The 15,100-nt window shown below is 40.3% G+C and overlaps 1 protein-coding gene across 2 annotated transcripts in view; it reads left to right on the top strand.

The window, feature by feature from the left end:
* Positions 1-286: 286 nt before the first annotated feature.
* Positions 287-15,100, top strand: part of RAB30 (RAB30, member RAS oncogene family) — a 75,276-nt gene continuing 60,462 nt past the window's right edge. For both annotated transcript variants that reach the window (XM_053670753.1, XM_053670754.1), the window contains exon 1: positions 287-478. The gene's annotated coding sequence lies outside the window, so the exon portion shown is untranslated. The remainder of the gene's footprint in view (positions 479-15,100) is intronic.

Here is a 15,100-nt window from a genome sequence, read left to right as displayed (position 1 = left end):
GCGCTCCCCAAAACCTCAGCCCGGCTCCGCAGAAACGTCCCGGCAGTCCTGACATGGCGGCAGAGTTTCCACAGTTCCTTAAGTCCGCTCCGGGTGCGTCCGACCTTGGCGCATTTTGGGCATTGTAGTTCCGGCAATAGCCTCAGGGTCCCAACAGGCCGTGAGAAGACTACAATCCCCAGAATGCAGCGCTCCTGAGCATGGCTATTGGGGCCTTTTGGACAGAGGGATGATGTCATTGCATAAACCCCACTGCATTCATTGTGCTACGGTATATCCACCCCCCGCCCCCCCCATCGCTGGTGCTGGGCTTGTGATTGCCGCTCGCTCCAGCTGAGCTAAGAGTAGCAGCGGCATCAGGGCAGGGACTGATTCCAGCCCTTGGACTTAAGACATCTTACCATCTTACGTTGCGTGCGTGACTCATTCGCACTCATTTCTGTTTATGCCTGGGGTGGGGAGAAAAATCCCAAACCAGGTGAGTTGAAGTGATTTATTCAAACGGTTATACCAAGTTATTCCTCCCGCTTAATTCGCAAGGCTTTCTTTTGGGAAGATGTGGGGGAGGGAGGATTGGGGAGGTGCTTGCAAGCGATGCTAAGCGAAAAGCTCTGTGCAATTTGGGTCACTGCAAAGACCAACTCCAGCAACCTTCCCCCGCGGGAGGACAGATTCCTGCCAATTCTCTAGTCGCAACTCCCCTCAACCTTTTTGAAGCTGAGAGAGGGGGCTGGGCTGGGGAGGATGTTGGGAAGTGCTCTTGGAAAATCAGAAAAAGGCAGAGGTGGGATACTGCAGTCCTGTCACGAACGGCCCGAGTGCTGAGGTTTGAGTATGAAGGGGTGATGCGTGGGGAGAAATGGAGACATTGATTTAATGTGGTCGCACTACTTTAGAACATTTCTGTGTCGCTCGGGCGAGCACACACTATTCGTTTTTAAGATGAGCGTGCTTCTTCTGAGTAGGTTAAGTTTTGTGGAGCTCTAATGTGTGTCTATATCGTTTACCTCGCCTTTCCTGCTGATTCGAGGTGACAGTGTCCTTTAATGGTGCACTCCGTGCCAGTTAGAAATATTTCACGTGTCTGGGGAAGCTTTTAGGCTGCTGGAAGCAGCATTTTTGTTAAATGTTTTCCTGATTGCAGGATTTCGGATTTGTTTGAAAGTGGAGCGGAGAGATTTGTGCTTGTGTGAGTGTTTTAAATTACATAGCAATAGGCTCCTTGCCACTGGCAGTGGTATGTACCATAATGAGTCGCTGTTTCCTGAGGCTCAGTCACCAGTTACAAATAACGGTTTGGAGAAGGGATCATTAATGAAACCTGGGCTAATTTTAAGGCGTTAGGGAAAGTTAGATGCAGTGTTAACCTTCACTTGGCATTACTGAAAGGTACACATGGAAGAGTGATCCTGGCCAAGGAAACCAAGGAGCATAGTAGTGGTTTTTAGTTTTTCTTTTTAAAGGAACTGACATATTTAACAGGACAGAAAGCATTCTTGACTTGTATAATGTTGGCCTTCTTGTAAGTTATTAGGATGATTAGTGCAATAAATATTTTACTTTGAGATAAACAGCTGGCTGACTGAAGAGCAGATGGGGCAACTCTTAGCTGAGAAATCTACAACCTTGGAAATGAATGGTCCTGGGGTCAACCACACCCCCCTCTTGCAATGTCAGAAGAAGGAGAAATGCCAGTACTTTAAGCTTAACTCTGAAATGCCAAGCCTTTTTAGACACACACACACACACACACACACACACACACACACACGAGAAAAAAAATAAAATGCCAAACCTTTTTATAGTCAAGTCAGGCATTGGAGGAAAGTATTTACTGGTTGTCTTCTGCTGCTGAACTGATTTTGTCTATTTTTAATTCAGACCGTTAGATCTCCAGAGTTACAGCTGGGTGATGCTTCTTTTAATGCTTCTTGTTACTGAATGTGAAGGTCAAACTATTGTATGAGCTTTGTAGTAGAGTGATTTATTGGAATGCAATGAGCAGCTTTTGGATTTGGGGAAAGATGGACTGCCTGGCTTTGCCTCTCTCTCTGTTTGGCCGTTGCTTACTATCTGCTTTTTAGGGTACACTTTACCCTTTCACCCTGTATCTTCCTTTCTCCACCCTTCTACATCTTTTGAAGTTCTTTCCGTTTCTTTCTGTTTCTGTATTTGCAATTCTCATTTTTCCTCTGTTTCAGAATCTCCCTCTTATCACCAGTATATCACATTTATTTAAGTCTTTTTCCAATCTCTGAATACCTTTCCCACCCCTGCTCTACCTCACCCTGAAACTCCTGGCTGTGTGTGTAGACAGGGTGAATATTTATTCCACAGAATTCCACAGGAGGCTTTATCTTTTCTTTTTCTTGGAGTTGGTGCTTGGCAGCATGAGCAGCAATGAGCCTGACCCCTCGGCCTGGTTTGTGGCTCTTGTGACAGGCATAACTTAGCTCCAGGCAGCATGAACAATGAAATGTTGCAGTACCAGTGGAAAACTTATTTGAACAAATAATAAAGGAGAATTTCCCCAATCTGGCAAAGGAAATAGACTTCCAGGAAATCCAGGAAGCTCAGAGAGTCCCAAAGAAGTTGGACCCAAGAAGAAACACACCAAGGCACATCATAATTACATTAGCCAAGATTAAAATGAAAGAGAGAGTCCTAGAAGCAGCAAGAGATAAGGGGACAGTCACCTATACAAAGGAGTTCCCATCAGACTGTCAGCTGATTTCTCAAAAGAGACCTTACAGGCAAGAAGGGGCTGGAAAGAAGTATTCTAAGTCATGAAATCCAAAGACCTACAACCAAGATTACTCTATCCAGCAAAACTTTCATTTAGAATGGAAGGAAAGATAAAGTGCTTCTCAGATAAGATCAAATTCAAGGAGTTCATCATTACCAAGCCCTTATTATATGAAATGTTAAAGGGACTTACCTAAGAAAAAGAAGATAAAACAGATGAACAGTGAAAGGACAGCAAACACACAGTTATTAAGAACCACACCTAAAACAAAAGCAAATTAAGAGGACAGCTGGATCAGGAGTGAATCATAGAAATGAAGATCACATGGAGGGTTAGCAACAGGGGAGTGGGAGAAGGAGAAGGGGGGAGAAGGTACAAAAAATAAGTAGCATAAACGGTAGGTAGAAAATAGATAGGGGGAGGGCAAGAATAGTAGGGGAAATGTAGAATCTAAAAAACTTGAGACACGTGGTCATAAACTAAAGGGGGGGAATGGTGGGGGAGGGGTGTGCAGGGTGGAGGGGAATGAAGGGGGGGAATAGAACAACTGTAATGGCATAATTAAGAAAATATATTTTTAAAAAAAAGAACTGCCAGTTGGTTAGCAAGGTTTTTTAAATGCTTTACATGAAATGTTCTCTTTTTATTTTTTATTTTTTATCCCTGCTCCAGTAAGTGGTGGGAAGGTGGTCTTTTCCCCTTCACTTCTCTTTTGGCTGCTGAGGAGCACTATCCAGGTGGCAAAACTGCCTTTTTTGGGGGTGGAGAGAGAGGGACACTTGAACAAAAAATCTTTCTCTCCTGTGGTTTCTTCTCCTTTGTGGGTGAGAGAAATTTGTTATTTTATGCCCGCCTATTAAGAAGAAGGGTGGGGTGGTAGTTATATTTGTTTAACATTAGTGCTTTTCTAGGCATGGAAAGTCCGTCTGGTGGTTAGACTTTCATGCCCAGAGGCAACTAGTGTGACAAGCAGATTCAGAAGCCGTCATCCTAGACCTCTTTATCACCACCTTCTCATTTCTATATTTTTTTTTCAAGATGCTTTCTCCCTCAGCCATACTTTTTAGCGTTTTAGGGAAGAGAAATGCTACCTCTCTGACCTTAAATTAACTATGCAATTCAAGGATGTCTCAGTTTACATATTTTCAAAGCGATAATGATCCTTGCCTCTTTGTTTATTTGGTCTCATGTCATAGCCTGCTACACTCTGGCTGCAGCCTGTTATTCTGAGAACAAATATTATTTGAGCAGCTACTGTGTTCTAAGGACTATGGGTACGTCAGTGAAATGAGAAACTTCTCTTGCCCTCATGGAGTTTATACTCTAATAGGGGAGACAATCTTTGGACAAGTTTTTGAAATTGTGGTGAATGTTACTGACAAAGGCATTTGTATAACAAGGTGGAATAGGAGGGCCCGACTGTTACTCTCCCCTTGTCTGGTGAGTCAGGGGAAGTTTCCTGTAGGAGTGACATATTAAGAGACCTGAGTGAGTCTAAATACTTTAGGATGTCAATGGGAAGTTCTTGGAGGGACACAAAGAGGGTTTCTGACAGAGGGAACTACATGTTCAAAGTACGAAGGAAAAAGTGGTGAATATGAGGATTTGAAAGAAGACCAGTCAGAATGTGGGAATAGAGACCAGAATGAAAAAGAATGAGGCTGGAGAGGTGGGCAGTGTTCTGAGCCACAGGGAATTTTGGCCTTTATCCTAAGAGAACAGGAACTTAGTAAAGGCCTTTAATTAGCGAGATAAATTACATATGTAGAAAGATATTTAAAACATCACCATGGCCCTTAAGTGGAGAAGAGATTGGAGAGAAGTGGCCAAACTGAATGTGTGAAGACTAAGTAGTAAGTCATTTTTTTGGTCTCACTTACAGTAATGATGGTGGCTGGGATCTAGGGTGGTGGCAGAGGGCTTGGAGAGAAGGGAAGAGATTAGAAAGACACTAAATTTGATAAGACTGTTGATTGATTGGAAGTGGGGATAGGGAGAAGAGAGAATCAAGATGACTTGAGTTTTTGCTTGAGCCACTGGGCACGCCACTTGTGGAGAATGAGAACACTGGATGGGGACCAGGTTTTTGTTGGCTTTTTTTCAAGGAGTGACTTGCGGTGATTTTTGGACGTCTTCAGTTTGAAGTTCCAGGAAGACATCTGAGACCTTTCATTCTGTGTGCGTGTATGATGCAGGGCAGTGGAATAGAAGAGAGCTCTGGTGAGAGCTCATTCTAAAACCAAGTACTACTTATTTCTTAGGTGTATGGTGTTGGATATGTCATATTATTTCCTGACCTTTAATTTCCTCATCTGTAAAATATATCTATTCCACAAATTTATCCTGATCACAAACTATATGTGTACTGTTCCAGGAAGAGAGCATTGAATAAGGTAGCATTTGCTTTGTAGTAATTTTCTCAGGTGAGAGAGAAAGACAAATAATCACATACAGAGAGGTGTGTAGGGCTTGGTAGGATAGCATGGCCCCAAGGGAGGTTTTTAGTCTTTCCTGGGGGAAGGGATAGTATCCACAGAGGCTGGTGACCTTTGACCTGAGGCCGGAGGCAAGAAAGAACTCTCCAGACTGTGTCCCCAGGCACCTAATAGAGTACCTTGCATAAATTAGGGACTCGGTGAATATTTGTTGATTGAGTGAACTAATCTAGGTCACTAAAGACCCGTTCAAAAGCTGGAAATAGCCACATATTGGAAGAGGGTAATTAGTAATGCAAATGTCAACTGTGAAATACCTTTAACAAATCAATTAACATTTGTATTCCTGAGACCTGACACTTTTGAGATGTTTTGTGGATGACTTTTGGGGAAATTCAGAAATATTTCAGATCTGTTTTCCTTTTGATCTGCACTTCCTTTATTCAGGTGAATTTCTTTTAAAAATAATTTGATTGTATACAGTTCCTGAAATCAATGGGTCTTACTTAGACTTTTGAGTTTTATAGGTAAGTAAAGTTACAAAAAATAAGATAAAATGGTGGAGGGGGGCGCAAGCTGATGACAAAATTTTTCTATAGCAAAGATTTTTGAAAATTTTATTGATTGATTGATGAGAGAGAGAGATTTGTTGTTCCACTTATTTGTGCATTCTAGTGTGTGCATACCCGGGACCCAACCTGAACCCTTGGCAAACTGGAAGGGCAGTCTAACCAAGTATTTTTTAAATGTTCCCTTTCACTTTTAGCCCATAAAGTCAAGGATATTTAATAACAAGAGTCGTAGGAAGAGCATAGTTTTAAAATAAAAAATATTTAGCTTTATGAAAAATTCTTTACATTTTCCTTATTTTCTCACTTTGTTAATAGTTAAAAGGTGACAAACATAAAAAACTTAATATTATGATAATTTATGGGACCATTGCCCTATGTTCTTGGCTGTGATGAAATTGTGGTCCATCTCCAAATAACATTTCCAAGAATGGGAGAATTTTATATGGACCATAGATATTTTATTTTCAGTTTCTTCCCCATAGGAATCCAGCCTTTAAAATCTAGATAGGCCTCCTCAAGATTAGATTAAGGTAGGGGTTCTTAATTTGTCCCTGGAGGATCCATGGAGGGAGACCATGATCCCCTGAGGTCACATGTTAATGTGTATTGTGAATTCCCAGGTACATACATGTCTGTCAGTACATGTGTACCCTTGGGCAAGTTACTTCACTTCTTTGAACCTCTGTTTCTTTGCAAGATTGTCATCAGGTTTAAATGAGGTAATAAGTTTTGAAAGTCTGGTACTTTGCCTGGTGTAGATGGTGCTGGTGGTAGCTGTTCTTAACATTAAATGTATTTATTGTTTTAAATATTTTATTTATTGGCTGATGCTTGCTTAGTGCCCACAGTTACAAATAAATAAGAGATAACTTAGTGTAACTAGAAAACTTGATGCAATGGAAAGAACACAACATCACTGACGTAGAGTTCTTGCCAGAAATGTTTAACCTAAATCTAATCATAAGGAAATAATCAGGCAAATCCAGATTGTGGGACATACTGCAAAACAGCTGGCCTGTGATCTTTGCAAATGTCAACACCATAAAAGACAAACAGAATGGAATACAACAAAATGTATGGGCGACTGATCTGATAGATTAGAGACCAAAGAATTGTGACAACCAAATGTAACGTGTAACCTTTGATTGGATCATGGACTTAAAAGAAAAGAATTTATGGGGACAATTGGGGAAGTTATTGATTGGATAATCAATAACAATGTAAGTTTCTTTGAATGTGATAATGGTGCCCTCTGCTTAGCCTGACATGTTGTCTTTAGGAATGTTACGGCAAAGCTAGAGGACATCAAGGGTGCTTCAGAAGGTAGTGATTGTCTTGATCACTGCAAGTATTTAAGAGCCTGTGTGCTGGAATACCATTTGTTGGGGACATTGTAAGTGGTCTCTGTGTCCTTTCTAAGCGCCATCCTGTCTGTTCTATTAGAATGCAAACTTGTACAGCCGGCACTGTATCTTTGATGTGACTAGAGGTAGTAATGCAGGCCGAGTGGCAAACTAGCTGTTTCCAAAGTGAAAAGGAAAGCACAAGAAGGGGCACATAAATATCCACCTTAAATTCTTTTTTGTTTGTTTGTTTGTTTGTTTGAGCCCTGGCTGGTGTAGCTCAGTGGATTGAGCACGGACTGGTGAACTAAGGGACCTTGGATTGTGGTTCAATTCCCAGTCAGGGCACATGCCTCGGTTGCCAGCCGGTTCCCGGCGGGGGACATGTGAGAGGCAGCCATACATTGATGTTTCTCTCCCTCTCTCCTTCCCCTCCCCTCTAAAGATAAATGAATTTAAAAGTTTAAAAATCTTGTTTTTTTTATTCTAAACAAAAGATTAATCAACGCTTATTACAGAAATACACAATAAACTACATAGGAAAAGTTTCCCTCAATTCCACCCTACAATGATAGTCAACTGTTGAAATTTTGATATGTATCCCTCTGTCATCCCTCCACATAAAATAATGACATTAATATATAATACATATTACTTTGCTTTCTTTCTTTCTTTAACTTAATATACTTTGGGAATTTGTTCTACGCGTTTGCATTTGGCTCTAGCTTACCCATTGTAATGGCTGCTGGGCACGGCTGCAGTGAGCAGCTGAGTGCGCATCCTTTTGTGAGAAATACTAGGTAGAAATACTAGGTCAGATGGCCTGAACAGTTCCCTTTCATTGTCCCCTGATTTAGATTCTTATAAACAGTCTTTGACAGTGCCATTTCTACATATCTTTGCCCAGTCTATTAGCCACTTGAGCTAAACTCCCTCGCTAAGGGAAGGAAGTTGCCATGGGTGGACAGAAAGTGGCCAAAAATGGAATCTCAGCGTTCCTGCTGGGTTTTTTTTTTTTGTGTGTGTGTGATGGTTGTAATAAAGGTTGGCATGTAAATAACACAGAGGCCTCCAGAAAAGAGAAGTAAAATACATTATCCCTACGTGAAGCGCAGCATGTTTAAAAGTGAACTGAAAGAATAAAGCCGTCAAGAGTTTTCCCCAGAAAATTCTGCAGGAAATTTTATTTTAGAGTTATGGTTAACTTCACTAAAATGTGGACACCGTAAAAATAAACCTCTTCTGCTTACTTCCTCTTCATCTCAGTCACTTCACACTAGAAAGGGGAATTTAAGCTTCATTTAAAAATATCTGAAGCAAGTGGTTGAAGGCCTGACTGCGCTCACCTTTCTGGATATCAATAGAAGCCAGTCCTAGGGCAGAGTTTTGACATTATTCTGTAGAAAAGGTATGAGTTTAGGAATAGCCATCAGTGGCTCACTCTGCCCCAGCAGAGACCCTGAGGAAGAGATGGTAGGAATCGTGAGCTGTGAATTATTTCCGTTCTTTTGTGGCTGAGAGGAGCAAACCCAAAGTTGAGTTGTGTGCTAAGTGGGTAATTCATCTTTTTAAGCTACAGTTGCTTCATCTATGAAATGGGGATTATTGTGAGGCTCAAATGAGATAACGTGTCCAAAAGATTTTGGCAAGTTTATGTACATGTAAATAGGGGCTGTTGTGAAGGGCTGTTGCCTCCAACTGGGCCAGCTCATATTCATCTCTCCTTTAACAGAAGTTGTAGCCCAAGAGACCTCTATCTCATGCTGTCTCTTGTTCCTTCTTTAACCAATATTGGTGAGTATAAGCTAAATGCAAGGTCCTGTGCTGGGTGTTCTGATAGGGAAGCAAAGCTGGTGCCATCCAGGAGTTTTCCTTCTTCCCCACTTTTATTCTAGGGGACTGTTGTTTTTTAAAGAGAGTCTTCAATAAAAGATATTTTATAAGGGTGTAGTAATGTATGCTGTCTTTATTTTCTCAGTTCTATGCATAGATTTGAGCTCAATTTTTCCATATAAATGAGGAAACAACTCTGAGTGAGGTTAAGTAACTTTTTTTTTTAAGGTACCTAGCTTAAAAGGTTTTGCAGATGTAGCCCCTAGGTAGATTTTCTGGAACCAAAACTGGTGCTTCTGCAGCTGCTTCCTGTTCTTGCCTTGCCTTCTGATCAAAATATGAATTTCACAGAGGCAGGACAGCCTGGTGGCCTTTACTTTAATGTGGTTCATTTTACCTACAGGCTTAGGGATAGGAGCTTTCTATACCTATTGAATTAGCTGAAACCATGATGAGAGCTGTCATAGCATCTTCTGGGTACCAGATGGTTTATATGTTTTATTTAATTTCCCCCCAACTTATTTTGAAAAATTTCAAACATAGAAAAATCACAAAAATATTACAGTGAACACCCCATACACCCTTCATCTACATTCATTTGCTTTCTTTATCTACACACACACACACACACACACACACACACTTCTTTTGCTAAATCACTGAAAATTGAGTTGCAGACATCACAACACTTTAAGCACTGGAGCATGTATCTCTTAAGAACAAGGACATTCTCCTGTGTAACCATAATACTTTATATTAAAGCAATAATATTTTCAGATTTTCCCAGTTCCAGTGTTCTTTATAACCTTTTTTTTTTGAACCCAAGACATAATCAAGGATCGTTACACAAGGTCGTTGTGTCTCTTTAGTTTCCTTTAACAATGTCTTTTATGACATCGCAATTTTATTTTTTAAGTCCTCACCTGAGGAATATGTTTATTAATTTAATTTTTTAGAGAGAGAAGGGGGAAAGAAGGGAGGGAGGGAGGGAGGGAGGGAGGGAGGGAGAGAGAGAGAGAGATTTGGAGAGAAACTTCCATGTGAGAGAGAAACATCAATAGTTTGCCTCCTATTTGTTCCCCAACCAGAGATCAGACCTGTAACCTAGGTATGTGTCCTGACCAGGGATTGAACCTACAACCTTTTGGTGTACAGGACCCCATTCCAACCAACTGAGCCACCCTGCCAGGAAGACATTGAAATTTTGACGATTCTAAGTCTGTTGCCTTGCTGTGGACTAAAAGTTGGATTTGTCTGATTGTTTCCTCACTATTAGTCTCAGGTTAAACATCCGTGGTAAGAATTCCCCGCAGGGAATGCTGCACCCTTCCCCTTGCATCACAGTAGGTGACATGTGATGTAAGTTGTAACACCACTGGTGATGTGAGGTTTGACCATTTGGGTGAGGTGGTCTTGCCAGATCTCTGTATTGCAAAGGTACCCTTTCCTATTTGTAATTAATAACATTACTTATGGGGTGATCCTTTGAGATTGTTTAGATATCCTGTTCCTCAATTACTTTCCTCCAATGATGAGGATTATCATCTACTGATAATCCTTGCCTAGGTCAATTGGTATCTATAGAATTGGTGTCTATGGGTGTTTTTCTGTTTGATTAGCTCTCAGATCCCTTCTTCTTCCTTTTTTTTTTTTGTATCACTTGGACTCTTTTATCCACCCAATGTATTATAATCCATTACAAACCTTATGTCTTCATTTTTTTCAACCTTATGCATTTTGATACAGAAATTGCCTCAAATTTGGCCACAGAGCATATATTTATCTCATTTTAACCCTAAAAGCAACCTAATAAAGCAGGTGAAATTTTATCCACTTTATAAGTGAGGAAATTAAGGCTCAGAAAGTGCAGGTAATCTTCCCAGAGTCCCATAGGTAGTAGGATGAGGCCAGACACAAACCCAGTTCTGACTAACTCTGAAGTTGTTCCTGCTATTCATGCTGCTTCCTGGCAGTCCAGGAGCAGAAGGTCATCTGCTGAAACCAAGTTAAGAGCATTGCATCACTGTTGGTAATAGCAAAGGATTGGAAACAGCCTAAGTGTAAATCAGTGGGAAACCAGTTAAATAGGTACATTCACACAAGGGAAAACTATCAAACTACAAACAAGAATTAGGGTATTCTTCAGGTACTGGAAAGCCCTCCAAGGATATATTAAGTGAAAGAAGGAAGGTGGTAGAACAGTATATATTTTGTGGAAGAAATGGGGGCTGAATCCCACATTTCAATGATATCCCTGAAGGATGTAAAGTGACAAAGTGGTTATTGGCATAGGGCAGTAGGAGTGAGTGGGGTGCCTGTGTGTAGTGAGATTTCTTAACATTTACTCTTTTATATAATGCTGACTTTTTAAATTCACATATCACATAATTTACCCATTTAACATGTACAATTCAGTGGTTTTTAGTGTGTTCACAGAATTGTGCAATCACCAGGAGGCTAACTTAGAACTTTTTCATTATCCCCAAAAGAAGTCCTGTGCTCATTAGCGGTCATTTGCTATCTTCCTCCCCTCAGAGCCCAGCCCCAGACAGCCACTGATCTTTTCTGTCTTTGTAGATTTGCCTATTCTGGACATTTCATATAAATTAAAGAATTGGCATAATCTTCTCAAGGTTCATTGTGTTGTAGCATAGATTAGTACTCCATTCTTGTTTTATTACCAAATAATATTTTATTGTATGAATATACCATGGGTTATTTATGCATTTATCAATTGATGCACATTTGGGCTTTTTCTACTTTTTGACTGTTATGAATAATGCTGCTGTAAACATTTCATACAAGTTTTTAAGTGGACATTTGTTGTTATTTAATTTACATCTGTATCTAGGAGTGCAGTTGCTGCATCAGCTGGAAACTTTATGTTTGAACTTTTGAGGAAATGCCAAATTGTTTTCCAAAGCAGCTGCACTGTTTTATATTCCCTCCAGCAATTTTGCCACATCCTTGCCAACACTTGTTATTATCTGCCTTTTTTTATTATAACCCTACTAATGGGTATATCACATTGAGATTGGAACCATAATGAATATATTACCAATGTAATATCTATTCCAAAAATAAAATTAAATGAAAAGAAAAAACCAGAAAGAAATGACAGCTCAAAAAGAAATTTCAGATGGCCAGCTGAAGGGTCAAGGTGTGTGAGATAGCCTTCTCTGTAGGGTTTTCCTTGTTTGGCCTGGTGTCTTGATGCATATACATTTTCCTCTTCTGCTTTTCTATTCCAGCTGACTTTTCCTTCTCCAGTGTTTTCCCAAGTTCATTGCCCAGGGATTTTGGGTCTTTGGTATAGTGTTGACCTAAAGATTCTTGTACTTTAGAAGCAGTTTCAGAGACAGTGGCTAGTACCATGTTAGTTCTTAAGACCAGGGAATTACCAGGATTCTGTGGGCCATGATGCCCTCACATTGGTGTCCCCAGTGCACATGGTGAGGGCATTAGACAAGGTTGTGTTAGCCACTGGTGACTGGTCTTGGAGGCGTGGAGTGCTTTAGAAGAAACCCAGGTATGGGAGGCTACAGACTGGAGCTTGAATTTGTGTTCTGGCATTTTTAAGCTGTGTAATCTTGGGCAAGTTACAACTTCTCTTAGCCTCAGATTCCACATCTGTCATAGAGGAGTCTAGTCTAAAGCTACTTATCCTCTGAAGCTACTTATTAATTACAAAGGCGGAGAAAGTGACTTTACAGTGGAGAAAGGTGGCCCACACCATTTTTACTAAATGACCAAAGTTAATTCCAGTGATGAGGCAAATCAACATCTGAAAAGGACATATAACTTGGGTGACATTCCTGCTGGAAACGCATGATCTGAATCTAATCATGAGGAAATATTAGATAAACTCGAATTGAGAAACATTGTACAAAGTAAATGGACCATGTTTTTAAGAAATGTCAAGTTCATGAAGGACAAACACTGAGGAACAGTTCTAAAGACTAAAGATGCACAGAAACTGAATGCATTATGTGATCCTAGATTGGACTGGACCAGAGAAGGTTTTTTTCTTTTGTCATAACAGACATTATTTCATGAATTGGTGAAATTTGAATAAGGGTTCAGGTTAGATTATAGTATAATATCTATAATAATTTTCTGATTTTGGTAATTATACTGCAAAAATATAAGAGACTATCCTTATTTTAAAGGAAATACCAAGTAATGATAATGTAAAACCCATTTACGGAGAGAGAATGATAAAGCAAGCCGGGGAAAATATTAACATTTAGGTAGTTTGGGTGAAGGTTATATATGAATTCTTAGTAATTTTGCTGTTTTTTTTTTGTACGACTGAAATTAATTCAGAACAGTTAAAAGGGAGAGAGGAGAGAAGCCAATACCTAGAGCGCCGGGTTGTTGTGAGTATTCAAAAGGGCCCTGCGTGTCGAGTCTCAGCATGGTGCCCTTGACCTGGTGGGTGTCAAGGTACACGAGAGCATCCTGGGTGGGTGAGGCAGCCAGTAGCTCTTAGCCATTGCTTGGGAGCCAAATTAAAATCGACACATGGCATATGGTGACAGTGTTGTTCTGAATCCAAAATTGGAATTGATGGTCTGACAAAGAATTTTTTCTTTATTTATAAATTCATTGAATTACCCAGTTTTACAAAAAATATATTATCAAATCTCATTTAGTTATCCATTTAACAAACCATCTTAGTGTAGTGTTAAATTTACATGAAGTCAGGGTTGACCCAGAAAAGTTAGGGGTGGTTCACTTGGGGCCATATTTGGGCCAGCATTAGCATTCAGGCAACTTCCATTTACCCTTTCTTTTCCTTCCCTTCTCTTTCCTCCACCACACAACCAAGTTTCTGATTTTGTCTCAGAGAACCATTTTAATTAGCCATGCCCAATGTGAATTGTTTTGTCAGACAAAAAGAAACTTAAGAAGCTTTTTCTTCTAATACTTAAAAACTGTACTTTCTAAGAGCTAACTTTGGGAGGAATGTTTCTGGTCTGGAACATTCAGATAGCAACCTCAAAAGGAATTCATGTGCTAGAGGAACTGGGAGTAGGGTGGGGAGTTCAATTTCCTTTCAGACAGATTGAAATAAATATTTCTGTCTGAAATAGTAATAAAGATCTATTTTTCTTTCATCTTTTTGCTAAAAGCTTTAAAACATGACTGATTACACTCAAAATAGATTTAGCCAAGGCACGAAAAAAACTTCAAGTAATCCTGATTAAAAAAACATTTTTGAGATCTTGGACAGGCTGCTTTGCTAAGTGAGGTGATCCTTAGTATAACATTTAAGTCTGTCCCTTTGAAGTGACAACATTTCCAATGACTAGAGTGCAACTGTATAGCTCAAGATTCTACATTCAACCCTGGCTGGTGTGGCTCAGTGGACTGAGCACCAGCCTGTGAGCCCAAGGGTCACAGTTTCGATTCCCAATCTGGGCACATGCCTAGGTTGTGGGCCAGGTCCCCAGTAGGAGGCATGTGAGAGGCAAACACACATTGATGTTTTTCTCCCTCTCTTTCTTCCTCCCTTCCTCTCTGTCTAAAAATAAATAAGTAAAATCTTAAAAAAAAATTCCACTTTCAGTAATACCAGTCTGGATTCATTGTTACTGCTATGACAGTGTCTCTTTTGACTATTACTTGCCATAAGTTGTTTGGTCTCAGAATACTGCATGCTTTTTGCTTCTAAAGTTAATTATGGTCAGGAAGCTAAATGGCATGTTTGTATGCACAATAAGTGACTTTTATTATATAACTGTATAATAATAATAATGCTGGCAAACAGTTTTTGAGCTTATGATGCACCAAGGACTGTGCTACTTTACATAAGTTTACATATTGCATTTAATTGTGGCAAAACCACATAAGAAGAGCCCCAGAGTCCCAGTCAGTTATGAGCCCAGTCCTGCAGTCTCCTGCATCTTCTTTCCTTTCAACGTGCAAGATGCTGCCATGTCCTTGGCCAAGGACTTCCTGGCAGGCAGAGTGGCTGTGGCCGTCTCCAGGATGGTAGTAGCAGATAAGCAATATAAGGGCATGATAGACTGCGTGATTCATATCCCCAAGGAGCAGGGAGTCCTATCCTTCTGGTATGGTAACCTGGACAGAGTCATTAGCTACTTCCCCACCCATGCTATCAAATTTGCCTTCAAAGGTGAGTACAAGCAGATCTTCCTGGGTGGT

Source organism: Artibeus jamaicensis, unplaced genomic scaffold (assembly GCF_021234435.1).
Source record: "Artibeus jamaicensis isolate MK-2021 breed Jamaican fruit bat unplaced genomic scaffold, CSHL_Jam_final contig_64, whole genome shotgun sequence".
In the NCBI taxonomy this organism is placed as follows: Eukaryota; Metazoa; Chordata; class Mammalia; order Chiroptera; family Phyllostomidae; genus Artibeus; species Artibeus jamaicensis.
Note: the sequence above shows the minus strand (reverse complement) of the source record. Positions and strands in the feature narration are given on the sequence as shown.